Below are 26,027 nucleotides of genomic sequence, written 5' to 3'. Positions count from 1 at the left end.
TGGAGATGAAAGTGCTTCTGTCTGAGGGCAGCCTGCACTGGTGGAACATGGGGCACAGATGCCTCTTCTTAAACTCCCCAGACTTACCACAAGCATCCAGACAGCACAGGAGGCAGAGCAGACAGTGGGTCAGGCCTCACTGCACTTCTGAGCTGGGTGCTGGAGCCCCTTTGAGGGGCATACAGAAGCTACTGCCAGTACAACTCTGCACTCCAGCAGGTAATGCAATGTAGGTGCCTCTCTGAATCCTCAATGGTTCTATGACTAAAGGACATTTCTGGACATCTTCCACTCCCTCATTCTCTTGTTTCATGACTCACTGAGGTACAGGGAATGAAAAGGAAGATTTGAGTTTGGGGATCATTCCTACTTCCTCTTATTCTTTGTATGGGTTATCTGGATCCCACTCACAGAGAAAAAGGAGAACCTCCCTTGCATGTCTGTGATCCTCACTAATCTTAATATTCTGACAGGAGTCCCACAGAGTGCAGAAACAACAGTTGTGGCTGCAGATCCCACCACGAACTCATCTTGCAGGAAGAAATGTTGTGGGGTCCAAACTAGAGAAAGCTTTTCATTCTGCTCGTCTAAGTGGCACAACCCCAATGAAGGCGTGAGGGTCACATCCCAAGGCTGCAGGAGCTTTCAGGCCCATCCTGACAGCTGTGGACAACCTTGGCTGCCCTTAGCTCTAGCAAAGATGGCTCCAGTTGGGCTGGAAGCCACTCTTGCTATATCCCTCTATCTGTCTGCCCTTGGTCAGACTGACCTGCATGGTGTGTCCGAGTTCAGCAGGAGGTACAACACGTGCCCCCTTTTTACAACTCTTTGTACAACAACTCAGAGCAGAACCACCACCCTCCTCCTTCACCTGGAGATACTTTTATTTGAAGCTACAGAGCCACAGAGCTTGGGAACAGGTTCAAGTTCTTTCTGTAACAGGCACAGTGAGCCACCTGAGCTGTATCACCAGGACAAGCCATGCCCTCATCGAGAGGCTAATGCAACACAGGCTGATTCAGTTTAACCTTCTTTCCCTGCAGCTGAGCTCGGTGACATTACCTGGCAGTGTGGCAGCTGCCCGGACCTACCCTGGCTCAGCTGACCCTGCAGGGCTGAGGTAACCAGTGGTTTACTACCAAACACCACCTTACAAAAGCCTATTAGACTAATGCAATATAGACTAAGTATTTTCCACCTTCTGTAATGAAGGTATGAAAAAAAAAAAAAATCAGCCTTTTCTCACTCCCTGTCAGTGTCCAAGGCCAGGTTAGATGGGGCTTTGGGCAACCTGGGCTAGTGGAGGGTCACCCAGGGGGGGTTTGGAACTAGATGAGTTCCCTTCAAAACCAAACCGGTCTGTGATTCTGTGGTTGTTGCTAGGAATGGTTGAACCAGTTTGGATAAGTAAGATCCAGCCAAAGTTGTCTTTGTAAACACAACTTGAATCTATTTGTTTGCTCTAAGTCTGCTTACTGTAGGTTCAAAGTATTGGAATCGTGTTTGTTACTTAAATGCTGGGTTTACTGTTCACCCTGACTTCAGGTTTTTGGCAGGGGTTTTAATGTCTGGTTGTCCTCTGCATTTCTTTGGCAGCTCAAGAGCCTGTCCTCACAAGTGAGTGGCATGCAGCCTTGATTGTGCTGTAAGAACAGAACCTGTTTTTTAAAGCTGTTTGTATAGTGCCCTTACTAATCCTTAGAGATCGTTTTGCCTTCATGTCTGAATGGCTTCATCAGTGATCTCCCTTGGCAGAGATACATCTTAGGATACTGCTGCCTATGCTGCCATTTAATAGCTCAGTCTGACCAGATCTTCTGGATCTAAATTTATCACCATTTCCACATAGGCCCTGACCCCGATTCTTAATTTTGCCATCTCGGTTTCAGTGAGAGTTTGTTTATTTAGGTGTGGAAACCAGGTCAGTGCCTTACAGAGGTAATTTAGGTGCGTCCAGCGACCAGAAGGTAAGGCTGGGAATGAGATGCTTGTGTCAGGGCAGGTGGTGATGCTCTGTCCTGTGGTAATGAGCAGCGGTACTTGGCAGGTCTCTGAACCCACAGGTACTGCTCGCCGGGTACTACTAGTCACCACTCACATTACAGCAAAAGCCACAGATAAACACAATTAGTTTGCTATTATATTTGGACTACAAGCTCTGTCAACATACAGTGTTTGGGAAAATGGGCCTCTGATCCCTGATGCAACACATAAAACCAACAAGGATTACAGCTGGCTTTGAAGGCACAGAACCGCTCCATTCAACACCATTAGCATCCCAAACAACTGGTCCCCATTGATAGCACTGCCTCAAAGAAAAGCTTAGCAAGGCTGCCTGTCCTTCTTCAATAGAGCCCAGGCAGCAGAATTAGCAGAATTACTTGCTGCTGTCAGAGGAGGGTGGCAGGTGAGTGATAAGGTCATTACGGGAGCAGAGCCAGGGACCTTGCCTGCCTTTGCACTGAGTTTACCCCAGTCGGCTTGTAACTCAATACAGGACCTCCAGTATTTATGGCTCGGGGTGCGATAAACCACATTCCTAAAAACAAAAACAAGTCTTTAGAGGAGGAAAAAAAGAGAGGGAAGAGGAGCAGCGTTCTGGTTTTGCCTTTTGCAAGGAATGACCGAGCCCCAGCATTCGCAGACACGCGTTTGCCTTTCCCTGTGGTTGCCTTTTTGCTTCTGAAAGCAGCGGGAGCGCGCTCAGGGGGAAGGCAAACGCGGCTGGAAGTCTTCACAGCAAACCAAACCTCCACTTCAGCTTTTACTGAGGCACCTTTCAGGCCGGATCCTCTGCTGGCAACGGAAGCCAGACCAATTTGCAGCACTTAAAGTACTCACATTTTTGCTACATTTCTTCTTCATTTCAGGTAAATCTTTGCAGTTCTCAAAGGATATTGTATTGAATAACTAACTACTGCTGGGAAGCAAATGATTTTGAAAACACAGAAAGATTTGCAGTGCCTGTCAGCTCTGCCAGGGCTGGGATGTTGGGAGAACAACACCTCATGCTCTCCTGCTGCGGCAACGGGCAAAGATATTTTATAATAACAACTTATGCAAACCACTCAAGTTCTAGCCCGGTGCTGAAGGAGGAAAACCAGGCTTCCTAAAAGAATCCTCCAAACAAACAAATCCCCTTGTCCAGCCCCAGCTGTCAAAACAGGTCACCTATCAGTCTGGCATGTGTCACGATGCCACCAAACTGTGACTCTGTGCAAATTCCTCGCTGAAAACGCATGCACCTGCAAGCTTTTAGGTCCCCTCAGAAATCCTTAATTCACACAGCAATCAGTGCAGTGTTAGCTTTGTGGCACACTGACGGGAAATTTATAAATGAGAGGAATAATTTGCTGATGGAATATTTTTTTTCCTTTCCACCCTGCTTTGCACACTACGGTGTGCCTTAGCATCTTGTCACAACAGCCACTGGTATTTCTGAGCAAGTCAGCCTAGGGACAAAAATATAAGCATCACCTGCAAGTAAAAGAAAAATAAAGAAAATGGCAGAACTGCCGTTCTGCTTAACATCACTGGGGGGTTTATGGCTTATTTGGGGGAAAAAAACCCCCAACAAAACCACAAGCAAGCAACCAAAACCTCCCAAGACTTGTGTTAGGGTGTTAGATTATGAACTGCTATAGGAATAAACATTTGCACAGACATAGCAAACTGAGAGATTGAAAATGAAAAATAAGTTCAAAACATGCATGTTTGCATTACCTTTTCGTTCTGAAATAAAAGGGTATTAATACTGTTGAGAAGGGTTATCTCCTTGGTTAAGTCTTAATTCAGAAAATCCTCGCTGGTGTTCATCTCCCTGTGCTTTGCCTGGGTGTTTCGATCAACTGCAGGACAGCTTTGAAATGCTCTCGCTTTGAAGCCTGGAGTTTATTTCTGGATCACCCCATGATCAGCAAATACAAGCCAAAATATAAGTTGTTCTGAATCTCAGATTTCCTGTTTGAAGATGCACAGCAGAAACTTTTGCCCATCCTAAAGTTCTTCTTTGTTGCGTTATCTGCAGAACTTCACTTCATCAAGCATCCTGTAGTTAAATGACACAAAGTTGACCTTTCTATTACGTCATTATTTATTGTCCCTGACAAGTAGACCATATATGGACATGTTTCTGGAACCTAAAGCAAAAAAAAAACCCCTGCTTTATAATTTTGAAGTAAAATATGTTGTCCTGGAGGGTTTTATTTACTTGAGGAGCAGGGAGCTCAATTTACTTTTCTTTTAGCTGCTGCTTGTCAAACAAAACAGGCAAACATTACGTGGGTATTTATTGATATTTTAGAGTGGTTTGTGTATTTTTAAAGCTGCAAGTTGGAGTCTTCAGTATTCCAAAAGATGACAAAAGCAGACGTGAAACCGTTCCAAGTAGTATTTTTAAGAGCTCACTACTGGAAAAGAACTGCTCTTGTACCACATAAATGTGAACGACAGACCCTCCCTCCAACTCCTTGAGGACATAAACTTGAAATGGTTGCCATCTTCCCCCACATCTGGCAGGGGGCAAGCTGGCAGAGGGAGAGAGAGCGCTGATCCAGGGGTGAACTAGAAGAAAAGATTCAGGCATATAATAGGAGAACGGTCACTGTTGGATTAGCCAGAACATGGGGATAATACATGGTTTGAGCAGGTTTCTACCTGGACATGCAAATTCAATGAATGAAGGGAAACAGTATAATACAGTGCTAAAAGATGTGTGTGCTTTTTCCTCCACCTCCTGCTTCACTGATTCCCATGGCAAAACATGGCATATAAAGATTGCAATGGGTCTTTTTTCCTTTCCAAGTTCCTTGTGGATCCTCAGGCTGGCTTTATGCTCCCTGTCAGTGCACCAACACCCCTTGTCTAAGCCTTAACAAGAGCAATCTTGAAGGCAACAAATTTAGCAACACCAAACAATCCACTAACAGGTGACCCCCTTCCAACTCACCTGCTTCACTTTTAGGGTCTTTCAGCACCAGCGTCATTGCCTCTCCATGCCTGCTCCTCAATCAGACTTGCTTCACCATGACAGGATAGCCACTATCTGACATGTCCTCTTTCTCTGCTGCCCACAAAATCATCTGCCCCTCTTCACTAGTGCGAGGGCTGTTGTTTTGTCCAAAGTTAAGGACATTCAGCAGTTACTGTGGCAGGCAAAGAAGCCCTGGATGTCGTCACCAAGAGGGTGTGAAACTCTTACGCCCCTGAAAAGATGTCAGCCAACCCTACGTGACTTTTAAACAACACACAGCACTTTTTTTTCCTGATTACTTTAAGATTGCAACCAGCCTTGGCTTAAACTCAAGAGTATCTCCCATTTAACCCTTCTGTTTGCCTTTCAGCAGTCTCTCATGGGATCCACACCCCTGGCACTCTGATGGCTGGCTTGATGTCTCACAGAACTCAAGGAAAATTGCGGATGTTGTGAAGCAGATTCACATTTGGCAGAGGGTGCCTACATCTTCCAGGACTGACCTTTTTAATTATAAAAGAGAAACTAGGGCTCAAGGTCCCATTGGCTATGAACACTGCATGTTGCAGGTCATTCCCCATGCCATTCACAGCAAGCACACTGCAATTCCCTTCCCTCTCATGTTCCTGGGTTTCCCCATTCACCCCTTCGATGTATTTGAAGCTCCAATGAATGCTGCTGCACCATTTTCCAATAGAAGTGAAGGACTCTCTTCAGAAGGTCTATTTTCAGATACTGCTAACTCTCTCTTTGTCTTGAGTAAATCATTTCACTCCTCTGTGTCTCATTTGCTACATTAGTGAAGTAGAAATAATTAAACACATTAACTTTAGAGAAGAGTCCAAAATTCCTTGCAGATGGGAAGCCAAGACTACTTACATGGATAGAGATTGCCAAATAAGACCTTATTTAATTAGAACCTTTGAAATACTTTGGTATCCTCAGAGGAAGACCTCACAGAAGTTTGAAACATTAGTTACAGAAATATTACTGTACAGGAATGAAATCATACATTTGGGGGTCGATTTTTTTTCTCCCAATAAAGTTATACTGTGGCTTTATTACAACACATCCAAAGCATAATAATAACAATCATTATGATTTATTAGCATTGCATCAGATTTGTTAATATTTCCCCTGGGGCACGCGCAGCTATGGATCTGTGTTTTCAGTTTAACCCCAAGACATTCCAAGAGATTACAGAATGTCACCTGCAAAAATAAATACATAAATTTATGCCATTTCTGGGACAGATTTCAAACTCAGACACTGTATATTAGATCTGTTTGCTTTCTCTTTAAATAGAAAATGATGGAAATAGCCAACTCATGCTGATGGGGGAGTCAGCTAGGGTCTTAACAACAGGGCACAATAAAAGGGATTTGAATCTGAGAGAAGACAAAGAACAATGACCAAGTGAAAATCACAAATGATTAAATAAACAGCAAAATTTGCTTTATTTGTCATGTTTCCTCACAATAGCAAGCAGAAGTCAGGTTAGGAAAGCACATTTAACATTTCCTTAGTTTGGGGGTTTGTTCAGAGGCTCTACTGCCATTAGTTGAATCATGTAGTCCTTCATCTCTACCAAGTGGTATTCTAAGACAAGACTGAATCAGGCAACTGAGGTTGGTGAGAAAACAAATCCATTTGTGCTTCCCATGAGACTGAAGAGCTTGCACAGACTCATTCTGTGTGCAGAGTGCTATGGATTTGCCATCATGTGATGTGAGGTGAGATGGGACGGTAGCACAACCTGTGTTCATGTCCACAGCCTGCAGCTACTAACGATGAGTAACTCCACTGCACCCAAACACTTGGCTCGTCAGTGGCTGTTCTGAAAGGAAGAAATTACTGATTAGTTACGCCTATAACAGCCCCTGGACAGAAAATCCACATAATCCACAGAACAGCATACTGCTTTGTGCACCAATTACCTGGAACCGCTCCCTTGTTACTTGTCTGAACTGTAGAAAGACAGCAAGATGTTTTGGGTGGCACATTTCACTGAGGGCACACATCCCTTCACCTTGTGCAATCACATTGCAGAGAGCAAAGCTTTGCATTCAGCGTTGGCACACTGTGCTTCCATCAGACACTCCCAAAGATTAAATGCTAATAGCAGAACCAAAGGCAACCCTCCTGTGCCTCCTGCTATACAGCCCGTGTTCAAATAACAAGAAGATCGAGACTCCCACAGGGAAGATGGTTTCAATTTCTTTTGCAGGAACCAATGATTGCTTTGGCCCCAGTACCCTGAGAGAGGAGAGGAGCCAGAAGCACTTGTATGGGAAAAGGTGCAGGATGTCACACGTGCCTGGGGTAGGGAATACAAAATATGTTACTTCTTGCTGACTCTGCTGCCTAAATGCTTTGGTGCTGCAAAGAAGTAGGTGTTTTGAGGTGACTCTACTCGGAACATAATTCCCCTTTCTGGACCACTTATGCTAAGAATGCTAAGGGTCCCTGACACCCCTTTTCCCTTGGGTCAGGGTGGACTTCAACTCAGTGTACAAATTCCACCTTTGGACAGCAACTCCTCACACAAAATTGTTACCTTTCAGGTAAAAACAGTCCTCACTCTTCTGGAATTAAGAAAGGGGAACACACAGAATCTGGGGTCCTAAACCCCATGGCAGCTATCCGATGATTCAGCCCAGACCTGACCTGCCAGTGAGCTTTGGAAGAGCATCCAGCTACCGCCTCTCTGCAAATGTCATCATAAGGTCACATCCACTGACTCAAACTGAAAGAGGAATCAGTCAGTGGGAACATGAAATGCTAATATGAAGTGAATACGACCCAGAGACTATATAAACAAATACATGTTCCTTGGAGGAAGAGGGAAAGCATGAACATTATCTTCTAGTTACTCTTTGCTGTGCAAATATCATTTAACTTAAGTTATAATGGATGTTAGTAAGAATTCTAATGAAAGACTTGTCTTTTTCCTGACCTCTCAAAAATCCACGAAATTCAGAGATGTTGCTGCAGCCCCACTGCTCCAAGACTTTTGCTGGGGAGCAGGAGGATGAGAATGGCAGGAAGAGACACAAGCTGAGGTGAATAGCAAAGCTCCTGGGACAAACAGTGACTCCAAAGTAACAGTGATGGAAAAGTGAAATTTACTTTGATGGGAAGGAACCTTTCCACAGTTTGGTTTTGGTTTTGTTTTTTTTTTAAATCAGTCTTTGGAAATACACAGTGGGTGTTTCACCTCTCCAGTTGATCCTTTAGGCTAGTTTATAAACAGTCTCTCTTGATGCATTTCTCTGCTACCTTCTAATTTCTTTAAGACTGATTTGTTTCTGTTCTGCCTGCTGTATGCAGTAAGACCTGTTGCATTTCTCTCTCTGCCCTCCTTCAAAGACGTGAGAACAACAGGCTTTCTAGGCACACATCTGCCTTTGCCTTACTATTGCCACAGATAAACAGCCCTTGGACAACAAGATGCCCCTGCCTAGATTCAGCAGCTTGCAGAGGTGTCTGTAACCAAGCACAATGAAGTTCAAGGATTTACAATTTGGAGTTAAACTGTGGCTAGCAGGTGCTCCTGGAGTGGCAAGGCAGGGCAGGACGCTCCTCTGCACAGCCCCTGGGAGAGATGGGTGGTTTTGTTTCTGAGGGATGGGCTCCACCCTGTCTTGGGATCAATGCCAAAGGTGGCTTCTGCCCACCCCAACTGGAAGTGGCTTTGCTGCCATAAGGCTCAGAAACCCAAAGCAAGGGGACAAGCTGTCATCCACATCAACTCCTGCCATGCTATGCTGGCCTGCTCCTGGGATGAGATGGCCAAGCCTGGGGCATCACTGGCTGCGGTGCAGACAAGATCAGTGAAAGAACCAGAACAGACTGTGCACATCATCTCTTATTTAGCCAGTGCTGGTTTTGCTAGGTGGTCACATTCATATGCAATAAATACAGTATCTGAAGCCCTGATCAAACGAGCTGTCCTTCTATACTGCCACTGAAGCTTCATTGTCCTGCACTGACCACTTTGAGCATGCATGAGAGAGAATCAGAGGTTTATGCCTCCTCTAGATTCAAATCACAATACAACAGGTTTGTTTTGCTGGGCTGACATTTAATTATTTGCCCTACATCTTTCAGGTTAAATTTAGAGCTAAATTTAGGACAAGTGTCTGGACAGAATGTCATATGACACCAGCGTGTATCTGGTTCTCAACATGCCACACGAACATGTAACGTTCAACTGGGTTAAAAATAACTCTACACTTACCTAATTCAGCAGGCTTCTGGACTCTCTCTACTGAGCTGGTAAGCCAACAGTGCAACAAGAAGAGTCACAAGTGTGCTGAGGCAAGAGGCATCGCTGAGAGGAAGAAGGCAGAAAAAAAAAGTCTTTCCCTGTGTTTGGTTTTTGCTTTGTATCAAGCAGTAGTTACTGTGCCACAGTAATTTATGTACTTTTTCTGTAAAAACAACATGAAGAGGTAAATTAGAGTGGAATTGTGAAAAGAATTGTGGAGTTTTTTCCCACCGAAGTGAGAGATCCCTGATTCTTCCAGGCCAGAGTTAAATGGTTGTTTAAACTCCCACCCTAAGCCTAAAAGAGGATGTATTCTTTCACACTTAGTAAGTTACCTTGCTACAGACATGGTTTCCTCAGCTCTAACAGGGCTAGATGACACCAGTCAGCGTGGCTGAAACAGGAAGCACCAGATCTCCAAACCAAGCATAATTTGTTCCTGAGCTGTGTTTAGAGATCATAGCTCCAGGGAAAACCTGAGCAATGGAAAAAAAAAACCCACCTGTTACACAAGTGTCAAAACCACAGAGTGAGATGGAAAATCTGTTTAACACCTTTACAGATAAGAGGAGAACAAGCACAGATGAAGGCTGGAGTAAAGAGATGAACTTCTGCCAAGCTGCCTTGATGTTGCTGAGAGCTGTAACGATAAACAGGATGTATTTCTCCCATCTGAGCCACTGCTGTGCTTCTGTCCTTCAGCATTTTCCTAGGCCCACCTGGTGACAAGGAAAGGTTAGGTTGTTTTCACCAGACTGTGGATAGTGGGGCTGTCAGCGCTCCAGCCACATATGGGTGATGGCCATCAGTGCTGAGCTGTCCTCCAGCATGAGGAGCTGGCAGTCTCCATGCTCCTTCCTGCAGAAACATCCCTGTAGGTCCTTAGCTGGTGCACGGGGTCCCTGTCCACCTGTGACAGCCTGGCAGAGGGAGGGTCACTGGGATGAGACAGAAAATGCTGAATGCTGCTGCCATCAGGGGCCAACAGCTGTGATGTGCAAATCAACCGGCTATCAGGGTGCACTGGGAGCACCAAGGCAGAGTGCAGTGCTGCTGAGCAAGCACTGGGGCAGTGCAGGGACCTGATGCTCCTGTGGCAGCTGAGCAAGGAGAGGATTTTGTTTCGAGGCATTAGAAATGGAATACAAACAGCTCCCTGGGTTGGTAGGCCAAAGCTGGCCGAGCCCAGATGGAGAGGCTGACGCCTGTCAGTAGCCTGGTAGCTGATGGGAGCATGTGCAGGCTCAGTCTGGGTGTGTGTGTGGGGGGGGGGGGGGGGCAGGATGATCAGTCACATCGTACTGCCTGGTCTTCTCAGCCACAAAACTTCTCAATCTCATGTGGGACAGTCTTTTGGGACCTGAGTGAGGTACGTTCCTGTGTCATTGTAGGGAAATCTGTCCATCCACTTTGTGCTTGTTCTCCAGGTGCCACAGCACTTGGCTATGAGCACATGCCAGCTCAATGCCTCTCAAAAGTGCTTAAATCACATCTAACATCTTTTCTTTTAATGAGTGATTTCCTTTTGACCCATGACTGGGTCCATATAGAATGTCAAAGACATTCTTATTGAAATGCTGCAAAACCTGATTCATTTCTTGGTTGGCACATTCTGTTTTTCATTAAAAGGTTTTGCTTTCTCTGCTGCAACTGTAGATCATGTCTGTCACATTAGCTGTGGTCACAGTTATTGTCGTGGTTTTACCCCAGCTGAGAGCCGAGATCCACGCAGCTGCCTGAGAGGCAAGGGAAGGGAAAGGAAGGGGCAAATAACAACCCAAAATCAGAAACCAAAAGCCCGTGGGTTGGGATAAGAATAGTTTACTAGAATAGCAGAAAGATAAGATATAACAATGCTGACAGGACTTTAGAGCAAACAATATATGAAGCTGTTGGTACACAATGCAGTTTCTCACTGAACCCACAGCTCAGGCCGTGCCACCCAGAGCCGTCCCAGAACCCGACCGTCCCCCAAAACTGCGTATCCTGGAGCATCCCCTGCTCCTCCTCCCACCAGCCCCCCTTTATACTGAGCATGGTGTCATTGGCATGGAATACTCTCTTTGGCCTGTTTGGGTCACCTGTCCTGGCTTTGACCCTCCTTTCTCATTAATAGAGAAATATGAAGAACTGAGAAAGTCCTTGACCGCTTGACACAACTAAAGCCATCAGGGTGTTATCAGCACTGCTCCCATTTTAACTCCCAAACACAGCATTCCATCCGCTGCTACAAAAGAAGTTACCTCCATCCTGACCAAACCCAGGGCAGTTATACATCATGGATTTACCTCTGATTCAATATTATTTTCTGTTGTTCCACAGCTAAGTCAGGCCAGTGGTCAGCACCAATAAACCCCATAGGCTGATTCTGATATAGGTGTTTTAGGAGTATTTGCATGAAACTTCTGGCAGGATGAATTGTTCCCCTCAGAGATGTCCTGCCAACTCATAAAGACTGGTTTGAATCTTCAGAACTTGGCACTTGGCAACTTTCCCAAATACGTTTTCTGATTATTTACTTCTCAACAGTTCCATTTTCATGTAATGCTGAGCCCAAATTTGAATCTTGCTAAATTCTTTATCTCTGTGACATTTTGGAGCAATGAGTCCCAGAGCCACAAATAGCACAATTCCGTGCTATTGTTGTCAAACTTCTGACAGCCTCTCACTGTGTTCCAGCAGAGATCCACATGTGGCTTTGAACACCAGGCATAGCGACCTCCCTCACCAGTGGATATTGGCCCTGTGAACTGGGCACCAGGGCAAAGCAAGGCTGCAGGCATCAGCCTAGCTTTTGTCACAGAGACACAAGGAAATGACATCAGGGCGTGCTGTGAACATCGAGTCCAAGCTGCACAGGAAACTGAGGTTTAGCTTTGAAACATTGTCAAAGCAAAGCAGCAAATCCCAAATGTCATACATGCATCAAGACTTCACTTGTGCAGGCAGCAGCTCTTAGTGAATGTGCCAGAAGACTCACCAGGGCAGCTTGTGCATGCACATGGCACCAGCAGAGCCTTGAGCAGAGTCGTGTCTGGCAAGAGCCAGCACAGTCCCATCACAGAATAGTGACTGAGAGTGTCAGTTTTCACCAGCATTATGAAATGTCTCAGGCTATTGGTTCATTGCTCAGGATGTGAGTAGGAATGGAGCATTCCATAACCATATTACTAATAGTGGATTTTATTTCTTTTTAAAGGGGGAAAAAAGAGAAAGATTTACCAGAAACCACTGGAGTAAGGGTGCTGTCCTCATCACTGATCTCTGTAAGCACAATCCATACTAAGTGGTTGGCCTCAGGATCAGTTCTTTTCTCTCCACATCACATCTGTATCACAAATGGAAACCCAGTATTTTTTTAGCAGTATGCTCAGGTATGCTCCATCAGAGAAGCTGATGGAGTCACACTGGATTAAGTGAGGACAAAACAATCTACCAAAATCCATTCAGGCCTCATAATATGCTGGAAATAACACACACAAATATGCAAGGAAAGAATAGATCAACTGGGCATTACCAGCCTTTTCTTTCCCTGATCTTCCCCAAGCTGTTACATGTTGTAAGAAAGGGCCATTGGCCCAGATAAGGGTTTTGACACGACTCGGCAGATCTCTACATAGTGGCATCCAGAAGAAATATTTGCCAGGGCAAGCCTCAAGGACTGTGATCACCTGCCCCATCACCTCTGCTTGGACACAGACAAGGCTGAAAGGGAAACAGAGACTGCAGCTGTGCCCCGGAATGCAGCTCCCCACAGCTCCCCTGCTCAGCAGAGATCAGCAGGAGATTTGTGGCCATCTTGGAATTTGTATTCTTCCAATCATAGTTTAGTATAATTAAAACAAAGGAGGTTGGATTGTGTTGATGCAGGCAGAGGATGTTACAAACTTTTCTCCCCAACTCTTCTTCCTCACTTTGCAGGAGTAATCATTTACATGTGGCTTTATAATGGCATAAAACTGTGATGGGGAGGTTTAGGTTGGATATCAGGAAGGGGTTCTTTACTGAGAGGGGGGTCAGGCACTGGAACAGGCTCCCCAGGGAAGTGGTCACAGCACCGAGTTTGAGTGAGTTCAAGAGCATCTGGATGATGCTCTCAGTCACATGCTCTGACTTGGCTGGTCCTGTGTGGAGCCAGGACTTAGACTTGATGATTCTTATGGGTCCCTTCCAACTCAGGATAGTCTGTGATTCTATGACTGCCTAGAGCACTGGGTGTTGGGAAAGTCCTACCGTGCTCCCAACTCATCATGAGTGACTGGGGGGTCCCCTGCAATCTCAAGTGAGCTATTTGCTGCAGCTGCAGAACAATACAAGAAAAGTTTTGCAGACACAATTGGGTGACTTAATTTCAAAGCCCACATACCCTTGAATTTAAAAAAAGAAATGCTGGGAAACATGCTGGTTGGAGGTTCTCAGAAGTCTTTCTAAGGAATTTAGAAACTGGGTATTTGTCTCTTCTCCCAGGTAACAAGTGGCAGGATGAGAGGAAATGCCCTTGTGTTGCACCAGGGGAGGTTTAGAGTGGATATGAGAAACAATTTCTTCACCCCAAAAGGGCTGTCAAGCACTGGAACAGGCTGCCCAGGCAAATGGTTGAATCACCATCCCTGGAGGTATTTAGAAGAGGTGTAGGTGTGGTATATATGCACATGGTTCAGTGGTGGACTTGGGCAGTGCTAGCTTAACAGTTGGACTCAATTATCTTAAATGTCTTTTTCAACCTAAAATATTCTATGATTCTAATTTAGGACAAAAAAGAAGAATGATGGAGTAGTAACTTTCTGGTACATGTAAATCAGCTCTATCTGTATTCTTAGAGCTGTGCATTTAAGGGTGGCATGCCAGGAAACAAAACCAAACTGGGATGATGTCAGTAGGTGCTGACTGGATTTACATCTGTCTTGCAACACAGGGAGGGCAGATTGTAGAAGGCAGGGAGATAACTCATCACTGCAAAATCAGGATTTGTAGCAGATGATGTGGAGTCAATAAAAATGAAAGGACAAAGCAACACCATGCATAATATGCCACATATGTGCACAACTGGTTGACTCAGACCCAGAAAAGCCTAGGACTGATCTGGGAAACTGAGTATGTGCAGCTGCTGCTCACGCATGCGTCTGTCTAATCCATCCTTCAACTGTCATGTGCCCACCACTGTGGTGTCTGTTTACACACCACAGAGCCCTGACACATGCATCGACTTGCTTTATCTCAGTTGCTGCCCAAACCTGCTTGCCTAGATGTCTACATCTAGCTGACTTCCCCATCAGCCTTCTCAAAATGGTGCAGAAGATTGGAGGGGCACAGTCCTTCCCACACGTGTTTGGCAGCGTTTCTTTCCAACAGCGTATCTCTTCAATAGAATCAGCAATGTACCAGACATACCCATCAGTTTTGCACACTTCAAGATAATTCCCTTGCAGATTACGCTTAAAGGCCTCCACCCTCAGTAATAAAAGACTCCAGACTTCCAAAACATATAACCATAAACAAATCAAATGCATAAGATCACTTAAGACTTTTTAAATGGGACTAATCCTGGAACAGAAGCCTCATTTTTCATCCCATATCTGCCAGGCTCATTTCCATGCCCAGTGGAAAATCAATAGCTGGGACCATATCTCATTTCCCCATTTGTAAAACCTATGAGACCAGATACTTTCTCCAAGACTCCAGTAGTTGTGTCCGCTTCATTAATCTGCAGAGGTGGCAGGACAACCATTTCACCTGAAGGAAATCCTCAGGTGTTTAACAGCCATCTACACAGAAGATATTTAAGAGACCAACGCACTCTGACTGGCGCTGATAAATACCTGTCAGTCTTACCTATCAGAATCTGAGCTTGCACATTCATAAGATTTCAAAACTTCTGAGTTAAACATTGAATATAACCTTAAGAGAGAAGAGCGATATAAAGGCTGTCATGTCAGTAATTTCTAGGTTGAATCTACCTGCTTGAAATCCTGCCTGCCTCCTGAATCATAGAATGTGTAGGGTTGGAAAGGACCTTTAAAGGTAATCTAGTCCAAACCCCCCTGCAGGGACATCTTCACTAGATCAGGTCCCTCAGAGCCCCATCAAGCCTGACTTTGAATACCTTCAGGGATGGGGCCTCCACTACCTCTCTGGGCAACCTGTGCCAGTGATCCGCTGCCCTCATACTGAATGCCGTTCTCCATTGTGCAACACGATGCCTGGCCCCTGAGTGCACTACTGACTCGTTGTGCCAACTTGTCAAGAAGCTGGACAGGTCTGGTTTATATTCCCTCAGTCTGTACTTAGTTCACTTTGTCCTCATAAGGAGCCCTGCCCATGCAGATATATATGTATATTTATAAAAACACCCATTCATTTTGTACACAGAACATTTCAAAACCCAGTCATCTCTGTAAACACAGCTCTGTAAAAACTCTCTGTAAACCCCTTTTGGCATTGAAAGCACTGATGCCAGAGCAAGGAGAGGGACTTTTCTTTGTCTCTGCACAACCTTTTCTCATCTTTGCTATCATGCACCGCCGAGCAGAGCTCTGTGATTGTATCCCGTGACAATGCACCTCGTACCATAACTATTATCAGGGCTAAGAAATGTATTAGGAAAAAAAAAATCTGTGAACTGATAGTTCTTATACAAGGTCCAAGTCCAGAAATAAACTCTTGAACTGTTTGTAAACATGCAGCATAGTCCTTCTTTAAAAAGCAAAATCTAAAAAGATACATCAGATCTCTTGTAGTGCTTTGATTCCACTGCATATCAAACCTCAAAGAAATGTTGAAATAACAAAAATTACTGAAATTACCTTGGTTCACAACATAAAATTTCCAAGTAGTGTAATTGCTTTTGAAACCAATCCTGCTTCATATAAAAACAGAGTATTAAACTTTCCCTGTCACCAACTCATACATTTTAAAAGAAGTTTCCAAACAATCACTGCATTCAGAACGCTAATGGCAGATCTACTGGAGACAAGGAGATACATCCTGCCCTCAGCTCTTCCATCTTACCTGATGATAATACCAATGAATACAACCGATTCCCTTTCAATTGACATCAGCATCGTTTTGCTTATGACTTGGCCAAAGAATTAAATAATTGTGTTGGAGCAGAAAATCAGTAACTAGAATTATTACCAAAAGCTAATTCAGGTTGTTGCCTGACCAATCTTTGCTGGCAAATAAGTAATGCTATATTTTAAAAAAAACCCAACCTGTCAATTGAGTGATTTCTTGGCTGATGCAAGTACTTTGTCCCACATTGGTGGTGTTATCTGCCAGCAGAGAGAGTGTCTAGGTCTGGAATGAAGATAACCAAGGTGACCTACGATTGTACCCTGTATGGCCTATGTAACAGACAGCATCATCAGTACTAAAATATGGTCAGTCCTTTCCTCTTGTCTCCAAGGGAGGGGAGGTTGGGTCACCTCCAACCTGCTCTGAGAGATGAGGCATGGGTCTTGCTCTCCTTGCTCTCATAGTGTGGGTATGAGGCCAGAAAGATTGGCAGTTCCGCATGAAATTCAGCTTTGTCTGCCTATCCTTGGGTGCCTCTCTTCTTTAACAGCTTTACACAGAGAAGGTCAGTTAGGAACTCTTTTCTAAGGGCAGAATGCCTCCTGAAGCTAGAGGCCATTCCACCTTGTGCAAACAAGTGAACACCAAGTAAGAAATTCATTATTTGGGTGATGCTTTAGTTGATTTGATTGATTGTTGTGTATTTTCCCAGGGAAGAGGAGGACAAAGGTGTCACTCACGTCTCCATCATCCGTGAGGTTGGACAAATCTCTTTGCCTATTCATGTGCATGTCAGAGTATCTCAGGGAACGGCATTCTCTCCTTAAATCAAAGCAAACTCGTAACTAAGCCGCTGCCCTCTCAGTGCACAGTCTGTGAGCTCACCCCTGATGTTCCTAGCTATTTGCTGTCATTTGGGTCCAAGTTCAACCCCTTTGTTCCTCGGGAAAATTGTCATGAGTGCTGGAAGCCAGGCATATAGTAGATTTAAAGGGTCTGTTCAAATTTGAACCGAGTCACATTTTTGTATGAGGACTTCTCTCAAAGAAAATCATACATCAAAAAAGTGTATTTTCTTATCCTTACTGCAATGCAAAAGCAGTTACTCATTATGAGGAGAAGGTAAGAAATCAGGAATGCAGACAAAGAAGAAAAACATTGTTATGTATTAAGGAAACGAATCTCCAAGTCCTTAACAATAGTGTAAGTAGTTATGGGTTACTCCTGTTTGATTCATGACATGTTTCAAGTCCTACCACGGGTACTCCCTTCTCTGTGCAGAAAGTGTGATGTGCCTCAGCACCTGCCCAGCTCCTTTGCCCAGATTCACCCCCGTGTGACTGTAGGCACTGAGCAAAGCTCCAGAGTCTCATCACCTTGCAGCCTCCTGAATCATGAGAGAGAGAGAGGTGGTACCTCCATGGGCACTGCAGATTTTGGGTGGGCTGCACTGACCTCTCAGGATGTTTATGTTCATTCATCAGCTTCAGAGTTGGTTAATCTGACTGTGGCACCTGTTTGAAATGCCTAGGGATAACCAGGATGCCCTCTACTCCATTAATAACCTACACAAGGCTACACCTTTCTGGACATTAGAGCAATATCTAGAAATTTGTCCCACATCACCCAGTGTGCAACAACTATGATTTGAATCAATGTGCACTGAAACCAGCATAAAGGCAGCACTGAGCGAGGCTTGGCTACAGTCTGGGCATTTCCCAGCTTGACCCAGCCAGCTCCATGGATGTCAGACACTCAGGGCTGCCCAGACCCACATTGTAATGTCCCACCAGCCTCACTGGTCATAATGGTGCAAGTACAGCTCAGCCTACCACCATCCCCTTTGCTGTTGCTTAGCTGCACCCCAGATCGAAGGGTCTCTACCCACTTTATGCTTCTTGAGGGATGTGGCAGGATGGGAACCTGGGTCATGGTGGCTCCCAGTCTCATGGTTTAATTTGACAAAGCAGAATGTCTTAAAACTGTTACACTCCTGTTGTGGTTTGGGGTCACCATGTAAACTGTGTGTACTGCAAGGGTGAGGGGGTGGAACATGAGATTTTGGCCAGCTTTAGAACAAAGAGTTATTGTGCTCTGACTTGGCTTTATGCAAGTGCAAGGGGATGTGCTGTGAGCCTTTACCGATTTGCAAAGCCAGTTCTCTTGTTAGGTCCCCTGCAAGATGCTGGAAAGCAGTGCAAACACCCTACAGAAGACTCTAATTCTACAGAGAGGTCAAAGTCAATCGTGTCACAGCAGAGCTTGTTGCCAGAAGGCAAGAAATTAAAGTGAGGATGCAAGCTGTGTCCCAGTGGAGAGTAGAGCTGCTGCCAAGCACAACAAGATGTAAGCATCCTTCTTACTCTGTGCTAAGAGAGGAGAGCCCTGGACTCAGAGATTAGTCCTGCTTCATCCTTGGGTGACCCTCTTTACCTGCCTGTGGGGAGCATCTGTATGTTCACACATGTTGCAATCAGTAGGAAATTTAAGCAGCAGGCATAGTCCATTACACCAAGGATCAAAATGATCCTTGCAAATGATCATAGAATCACAGAATCACAGGGGTTGGAAAGGGACCTTGAGAGCTCATCGGGTCCAATCCCCTGCCAAAGCAGGTCCCCAGCTCATATGGCACAGGGAGGTGTCCAGACGGGTCTGGAATCTCTCCAGAGATGGAGACTCCACACCCCCTGGGCAGCCTGTCCCAGGGCTCCCTCACCCTCACTGGGGAAAAGTTCTTCCCTATGTTGGTGGGGAACTCCCTGTGCTCCAACTTGCAGCCATCGCCCCTTGTCCTGTCCACATAGAGCACTGAAAAGGGGCTGCCCATTCCCCCCTGCATCCCATACTTAAGATATTTATAAACATTAAGAAGGTCCCCCCTTAGTCTTCTCTTCTTAAGGCTGAACAGCCCCAGCTCACTCAGCCTTTCCTCACAGGGGAGATGTTCCAGGCCCTTAATCATCTTCGTAGCCCTTCTCTGGACTCTCTCCAGGAGATCCCTGTCTTTTTTATCCCAGGGAGCCCAGAACTGGACACAATACTCCAGGTGGGGCCTGACCAGGGCAGAGCAGAGGGGGAGGATCCCCTCCTGTAACCTGCTGGCCACACTCCTTCTGATGCCCCCCAGGATCCCATTGTCTCTCTCAGCCCCCAGGGCACACTGCTGGCTCATGGTCAACTGGTCATCTACCAGGACCCCCAGGTCCTTCTCCACTGAGCTCCTCTCCATCAGGTCATCCCCCAGCCTGTACTGATTCAAGTGGTTCATTCATTGTTCTCTGAGGGTGAGCAGTGGGCTCACTGTCTCTCCCTTTCTCACAAGTGCACATCCTGCATGCAGTGGGAAGAGTGATCCTGTATTTCACCATAATTTGTGAGTCAGTGCTGCAGCCTCCATAGACTGAAGTCTAAGTCTTTGCTGATGCTCTAAAATCCTTCGGGTTGGGTTCAGAAATGACACTGGAGCCAGTGCTTACACGAACATCTTTCCTCATGTTCCATACCCAGTGTGGACATTTCAACTGTCTGGGACTTGATCTGCTGGAAGCTAATAAATCTATCCAGGATGCTGGATAATCCAGCAGTCTACCAACTCCCTGAATGAGGTGCCTGTCAAGTGCACAGTTTCATTTGTGCCAGAACAGGAATCAAGCTCTTAAGTTTGATCACTTTTTTTTTAAAGGCTAATGGTGTGAAGAAGCAGTCAGTAATCCAAACTACCAGACAGAAGTAGAGCTGAATAAAATGACAGAGGGAAAGATAAACTGGTAGCAGGGCTTGAAAAAGTGAGAGTTGGGAAAGGGAGAAGGTTCCCCTGCCACAATATCAGACTGTGGAACACTGGGCTGTGCCCTGTCTGCACACGATCTCATCCAACTTCACACCTCTCTGTTGTTCCCATTATTCACTTAATAAAACAAATTATCATGATAGTATGGTATTTGCAATAGGAGCAAGGTACTGAAAGGTACCCATTGTACCTTTATTTCTTGTCCTCTGCTGTTGTTAGTAAACATTATGCACAATCCCCAGTCATAATACAATGAGATTCATCAAAAATAAGCAAGGAACTCTGGGCTAGACACAGTAAGGGCCTGCAAGAACTGCTGAGCTGGGCAGTGCAAACCCTGATTAGGGGGACTTCAGATTTGGGAACTCAGGTTCCTAGTTAGTGGGATTAGCCCCTGTTATCTAGCCTGGCTGTCAACAAAGAAGCTGTCTAAAATGTGGGTAGTGGAACACTGCCTCCCCCTCCTCTAGTCGCCTTTAAAATACGGTGGCTCTTGAACATTGCTAGGGGCTTGGAGCTGACTGGCTGTGGCAAACCCAGGGTGAGGAGCCCTCCCAGTTTAACCCCCAGGACATCAGCTGGTGATGAGGTATGGGTGGAAGCCAAAGCAGGAAGCTGCTCAGCCTGAGCAGTACTGGGTGTGTGGGGACGCAGAGCTTGCAGCTCCCAGGAGACTCTCAGTGCTATGAGAGACTGCAAAGTGATTTGGGCACTGCCAGCATTAGAGGGCTTTTGAGAGGCTACAGCTTGCAGTAACAGTATGCAAAGGGTTGGTGTCTAACATGGCAACAGCCCTAGCTCCTGTTAAACCCAGTGATGCATTGTTCAAGACCTCTTTCCTCTGTTTACAAACTTTCTTTTGCTGCCAACTCTGTCCTTTAGCTTATCTGGCTCTTTGTGCTCCCTGGTGTTATGCCCTTGCTTTATTTATAGCAAGCACTGGTTTCCACTCCAGGATACTTTCTCACTAGCATTCAGCCAGCCAAGTTCCCTGTGTCCCAGACAGGCTCTTGGTTTCCCTGCTCTGCTCAGCTCTCCCTGCCTGCACCTGTCTGGTCTAGGTCTGCCTTTCGTGAACACTGCACACAATATTTGGGAGTAGATCTCATTAATGTCAAGTACCATAGAATGCTAATTCTTGCTATTATTAAGTATTATGATTATAAGCATTGCTATTACTTCAGGAGGCCATTGGGAAGCTGAATTGTCAGAATTGCCAGAGTTCCCCCTCAAAGGCTGGTGGGTTTTATATACTCCTCCAACATCACAGAAATGCTTCTTGTGTGGTGTAGAACAATTAAAAGCTCCTTTGACACTAAAGGATCCCTTTAAAAACGGGGTTAATTCTCACTGTTTGAACAAACTCTTCTAAACCAGGCTGGTGTATTTCTTCATTTTCTTTTCAGGCAGCAAAACTAGAGAGGACACTTGCTAAATACAAAGTATTTCCTACTGAAACCCAGGGACAAATCGCCTGACATTAAATGTTACCCTAAGGCATTTGCTGGCTCTTTTACTGTACTAACAACTGCCTCTGCCTCCCTTTGCTCCTGAGCTTTGGTCCAGTAAATCCAGGTACCAGCAATGAGCTGTGCAGCAGTGTGCTTGGGCTGCAGTTGACAGCTGATGGCTGCCAGCACAGGGGCCTGGGCAACAGCAGGGAGAGAGCCAGACCAACTTTCCTGGGGCTGAGCCTGTCTGCCTGGTCAGCACTGTCAAGTTGGAGGTAGAGGACAAGTGAACCAGACCCCTTTATTAATAGCTGCAGCCCAGTTTCACCATGGTATCTCCATAACCTTGCGGCTGGGAACCAGGAGCACACACTTCTCCAGCTGATGTAAGTGCAAGGGACAGAAATTCTCTTAAATTTATGGGTAAAACTATCCTTGGGAAGAAAGGAAGTCAGGACAGCAGAGTTCAGCCGTCTGGCATCACAGCCATTTGTTGCTGGTGGTGTCTGCTGGGGAATTGGGTTAGGCCAAGGAGACACAAAATTCCTGAAAGGGTTCACAAGCTACGTGTTCCATTTCTGCCTTGCTGAGCTTGCCTGCTCCTCAAGGTAGGGTGTAAAGTGTGCCTCTTGCTCTGGGAGCTCCTAGGCCTGCAGACTCTGACTGGGTACTGTAGCCGGCAGGGTTGCTGTGCCTTGGGAAGAGGGGCAGTGATGCTTGGATGGCCCCACCACACTGTCACTGCAAGTACAGACTGGACTGAAAACAGCCATAGGCCCCAAGCCTCCTGGGTACCTTGCTTCCTGCTTCCTATTTCCATATGGCACTAGGGTAGAGACAACCTGAAGAAACCTGCCTGGACAAATTGCAACCCTCTGGCCTTCCTTAGCACTTTTCACAGACCACACAGGCACATCTTGGCTCTCAGGACTCAAGTTTGGGGTGTGGTGGGATTCTCTCCCTCCAGACAACTGTGGAGCTTGCCCTAAAATGGCTCCATAGCATATGCCTGCATGGGAGGACAGTGGCTGGGAGACACCTCTGAACTTGTGCATCCACCCTGTTATGAGTGGCACAGTCTGATTTTCTCCACTTCTTTATTAGAGGATTAGGTTGCAGTGGAGGAGACTCCAGACTGTTTCATAGCTCAGAGTTTTTCAGCAAATTGGTTGTGACCTCTGTAGCCCCATGCAAGGCATCCAAGAGGGTTGTGATATGTTGAAACATTTATTACACTATAAAATGAATACAGTCCTGCTCCCTGACCCCCCCCTACATTTCTAAGGTCAACTATGCTCTGTCAGCTTCTCCAAACAAGCAAGTCATTCCAACAAGCTTTGATACTTTTTTTCTCTTGCTTTTATAACAAATATACTGGGGTCAAGGGAATATTTGTGTTAGAATGGGGGGCCACCACCCAGTGGAGGCTGTTAAACATAGATCCCGCTTGCAGAAGGCTCATTTGGTGTAGATAAACCCATTTGTGCTTTAATGCTGTATTTAAACACTTAGGTGCTGTTGTTTTTCCCCAGTAAATTCATTGATGGCCTGTTTACATACAGGAAAAGGACCTGTCTATCATTGCAAAGTCTCTTAACTTGCTGAGTCACACATACCTTAGAGGAGATGCATGAAATGCACTTTCTTAAGTGCATCTTAAATCCTACCGCAATCTTTTCAAGCATTTCAGATCTTTTGGTTTCCAGTCCAGTTGCAGTCTGAAGCGATAGTTCTGCACCAAAAGGTTTCTCACTCAGGGCTATTCAACACCTAGTCAGGTGTTAAGCCTATAAATAGTTTATCTCTTGGCAACATTTAGACCTTGTGCCACGAAAAGTCACTGGCTTGTTTTCAATGTAAGGTCAAGTCTGTTTGAAGAAACAGCCTGTTTAAAGGACACAGAAGTCCCCATACAGATTTAAAAAAAAAAAAAAAACAACCAAAACCCACCAAAACACTCAGCACAGCAAAACCCAAACCAACCCCCAAAACAGAGTCTCTTAAAAAACCCTTTCACTCAGTGTCAAGTCTTGCACTGCATTAAGTTCTGTGTCAGGTGCTCTGTATTCATTCTCTCACCTTACTTGGTGAAAACTTTTCCTTCTTTCCATCCTTCTCACTATGTTTTCCAGAAATTAGACTCCCTGCTATTCGAAGCTTAAAGCCCCCAGTAGCAGAGGTATGAATTCCAATGCCTTTTCCTGACAAAACACTGAAAGGAAATCACTTCAGTCACCATGTCTTCTTACCTTTCCACATTCTTTGAGTAAAGCAGGGCTGTTTCCTTTTGTCAGACATCCACCAGCAGATGAGCTGATGCTTCGAATTCAGCAGGTGAAGCAGTGGGCTCCACTGCTGAGGCAGGGGTGGGGAAGGAGCATGATGTGATTTTTTTCTGGAGGGCTCTGTTTCAAGCCTCATCAAAGGGCTTTTTCATCTTTCAGGGAAAGAACCTCAAAATTCAAAGCTCCCACATTTCTAAGTTGGCAAAGCCAAAGATCTCCCAATTTCTGATTTGGGAATTAGTGGTTGTCGAGATGATCTCCAGATGCAATAGAGCAAACTGAGTGCTGAGATACCAGTGTTCCTGAGTGGTCACCTTGAATTGATTCCCACTGCTGGACACACTCCCCAGCAGTGAGATTAGGCTCTTATGGGAATATCCTGGTCCTATATGAGTTTTGTAAGTTTCAGGCTTTTCCTCTGAGGTCCATGAGCACTCAGAATAACATGCCCTGCAGGGAGAAATCTGTACTACCATGCAAATAAAGGACAATAAAAGATGTGTGATAGAAGGTAGGTAGCACCTATATCCACTTTGTGGTCTGTTTCCCTTGTGTCCTTCTACCTATTGCTTACAATATAGTGAGGACCCTGTGGTGAGGATGCACCTACAAACCAGAACCTGATAAAGAATTTAGTCATCCCATCAGATGACTACCAAAAAAGTCAGCAGATGACCTTGAAGCCTTGCTGTGGGAACACAATACCACAAAAATCATGTTATTAAGCATGTTATTTATAGTTTATAGGGCAGTATTTAATTCAACAGTCACACAACCTATAAACCAAATTCTTTGTAGCATTGGATGCTGCCCCCTTGCAAGAAATCCTCAGGGCCCAGACTCACATATAATAGATGAAGGGGAGAATGATTCTCCACTTGTTTCTGACTCTCAATATAAAATATACCCCCTCATTTGAACATGCTAGAAAAAAAATCCCTGTTGTCAAATGAGCGGTGCTGGTGGCCACTGCACAGCCTGGATTCCTTCCCTGCTGGAAGTCTCTCATGGATATCAAGTGGATTCCTGGAGGGGAGCCAAGTGCAATCCAGGTCATGGCTATACACAGACATGGTGACTGAAGCCCAGTTCTGAGCCATGTTTGCAAAATATTGCTACCAAAGCCAATTTCTATGGTTGAAAGAATTCTCCAATATTTTTTGTTAAATCAATCATCAAATTTTGTTAAATCAAGGGGAAGTTGTGCCCTTACTGGGAAGATAAAGCAGTCCTGCAAAAGCCCATCCCCTAAGATCATCGCCCTGGATTGGATACTCCAGCCCAGGTCCTAAGGAGGCTCAAATGGCACCCACCAGGGTTGGGCTGTGCCTGGGTGGCACTCCTCCTGGCACCCACCATTCTGCTGAACAATGCCTGAGTGCTGAGGCTGGAGCTGCTTGTGGTTTAACTTGGCATTGGTGATAAGAGAAGGTGTCCCAGCCAGCAGATGCAGAGCTGCACAGCCCCTTGCAGAGCCTTGGTGCTGCACTTGTCCAGGCCCAGCCCCAGAAGCAGGCTTGGTCGATTTGCAAAGACACTGGCAGTCCCTTGGAAAGCCATCTGGTAACTCAAAGTCTTCACCTCTGGTCACCTAGAGAAGCACAAGAGTGGGAAGCTTTCTGCTTTCTTCACCCAGATGCTGACAAGGGAGCTTTCCCTGCTTCGGACAATGGGCAACAGCTGGAGCTACACATCACCCGGGGAGAAATGGTCGTGTCAGACAGCAGGTGAGCGGGATGCACAAAGGCCAGATGGAGTCACAGGGAGGAAACAAGGACAGGGACAAAAGCAGCAGGGGGCATTGGGAAGCTCCCAAAAGAAAAAGAGGATCTCCAAAAGGGATTTGTACTGGGCTGGAGCCCTGCTCTGGCTCTGCAGGAGGAACACCTTTTCTGGGAAGTTGGCAATCCTGGCCTTGCTGCCAGGGGCACGAATTCACACAGGGCTTTTGTGCTGGGGCAGAGCCAGGAGCAAGGCAGGCTGCTGTCAGCCACCCTGTCATACACAGCCCTGGCAGGAGGTGGGATCGCTGTCAGGTCTGGACAGGAGGCGGGTAAGCAGCAAACAGGCTTTGGGCATTGTGTATGAGCAGCGCTCCTCCGTGAGGAGCACGCACACCCCTATGGTCAGCTGAACTCCCAGCCACTCACCCTGAGCACCAGAGCATTCTGGCAAACACAGTACCACCCAGGCTTTACCAGGGAGATGGAGAGTACTGCAGTACATCTGGCAACGAGGAGGT

The 26,027-nt window shown here is 45.8% G+C and overlaps 1 protein-coding gene across 2 annotated transcripts in view; it reads right to left on the bottom strand.

Moving 5' to 3' along the window:
• Positions 1–3,821, bottom strand: part of ASB2 (ankyrin repeat and SOCS box containing 2) — a 33,599-nt gene extending 29,778 nt beyond the window's left edge. For both annotated transcript variants that reach the window (XM_084270772.1, XM_084270773.1), the window contains exon 1: positions 3,724–3,821. The gene's annotated coding sequence lies outside the window, so the exon portion shown is untranslated. The remainder of the gene's footprint in view (positions 1–3,723) is intronic.
• Between the last annotated feature and the right edge of the window lie 22,206 nt (positions 3,822–26,027).

This window comes from Gallinula chloropus, assembly GCF_964237585.1.
Source record: "Gallinula chloropus genome assembly, chromosome: 14".
Lineage (NCBI taxonomy): Eukaryota > Metazoa > Chordata > Aves > Gruiformes > Rallidae > Gallinula > Gallinula chloropus.
Note: the sequence above shows the minus strand (reverse complement) of the source record. Positions and strands in the feature narration are given on the sequence as shown.